This window comes from Pygoscelis adeliae, unplaced genomic scaffold, assembly GCF_000699105.1.
Source record: "Pygoscelis adeliae isolate BGI_AS28 unplaced genomic scaffold, ASM69910v1 Scaffold4, whole genome shotgun sequence".
Classification (NCBI taxonomy): domain Eukaryota; kingdom Metazoa; phylum Chordata; class Aves; order Sphenisciformes; family Spheniscidae; genus Pygoscelis; species Pygoscelis adeliae.
In genome coordinates this window covers 3,700,188-3,701,695 of record NW_008824986.1, presented here as the reverse complement: position 1 = coordinate 3,701,695, position 1,508 = coordinate 3,700,188, and positions in this window count along the sequence as shown.

Sequence of the window (1,508 nt, the reverse complement as noted above, 5' to 3'; positions counted from 1 at the left end):
GTTTCTTCCCTGCCTTTCAGTGAGCTACGGATGCCAGCTTGAGGCTTTGGTACTTCTCAGGAATCAGACTTAGCTTTAGGTGCACTGCAGAAGGGATTCACATCTGTCAGCCCCTAACAGAGCTCTCCCGGGACAGCACATGCTGTAACGCCCAGAAGAAAGCACCAAAACTGAGAACAAATTATTATTTAGCTGAGGGGATCTGCCTACAGAGCAAAACTCCGGAAAGGGATGGGGCATGTTCAGAGCCTGAGCAGCCTCAGCAGCACTGATGTTCCTCCTGAAAAGGCCTGCCTTTCGCAGGGCTGCTCCCAGCAACAATGCTCCCTTCTCTTGTCAATCACTCACACGTAAAACCAATCATCCTTAAAAATGAATAAATCACCTTTCCAGGAACTTTCACCTCCAGCAGTGCTTCCTCCCACTTGCACCTAAGCTGTATAAAGGCCAGTAAGTGGTTTGCTACTCCTGGCAGAGGATTAGGTAGCAGTATAGCTAGGTGTATAGCAATGCCTACTTCTCTCACATAAGTTCCTGGAGCACCAACTTTGTGGGTTATCCAGTGTGTGAATATTTTTATTTGTTTTTACCTAATGTTAAATGCTTGGCTATTGCTATTTCTGTGTTTTTACAATTAGTAGGTTTCTGAGATTAGCAGATGGACAACAGTTAAAAAAAAAAACCCAAACCCAAAACATCCCTGAAAACATAAACAACCCTGTGAAGACTGTTATTACTTCTATGGCAGACTTTCATCTCAGTTTTAAGATGTGCTAAAGTCTCTCAGAATCTTGTAGAAGAACTTCTTTCTGTGTTGGATGAAAAGTGTTTAAGTAGATCACTTTATGAGTAGGTACTGTTACTGATGAAAAGAAAGGATATATTTAGCACTGAAATAAATGTATAGGTCTTCTTTGAATTAACTGGGAGCTGGGTCAGGACTCTTATCCTCACTGGAGGTCATTGGTATATCGTGTAGTAAAGATAAAAAAGGGAAAACAGGCAACTCTAGCTGGCTGGAACCTTCTACTCCAAGTGCTTCAATCCACCACTTGTGAGGTGCTGTGAGCACCTTTAACAACTCTAACTTAGGAGGCAGAAGTCTTATAATCTGATTAGTATTCTGTACATAACTTTCTCAATACTTATCTCAAAGCTTCTTATACATCTTTAAAAAATCACTATTAAGAGTTGTATCGGTGCTGTCATCCAGGTAACTTCCTGCTACTGAATCTCCAGTTTCTGTATGAATTGTGTTGGGGTTCTGATCTCTTCAGAAGCAGGGGCTCTTGCCGACAGCAGCTTTAGACTGAAATCACTTGGATGTTGGTATTATTTATCCTGACATAATTAAAACTGGTGATGGTTATGGTAAGGAAGTGGCTTAGCATGCTGCTACACTATACACACAATAAAAAGCTAATGGGATGCTTTGGGGTCTAGAAAAGCTCTAAAGCTGAGGTGAGAAATAGCTAAATTTAGCTATCATTAAACTATGCACTAGGTAG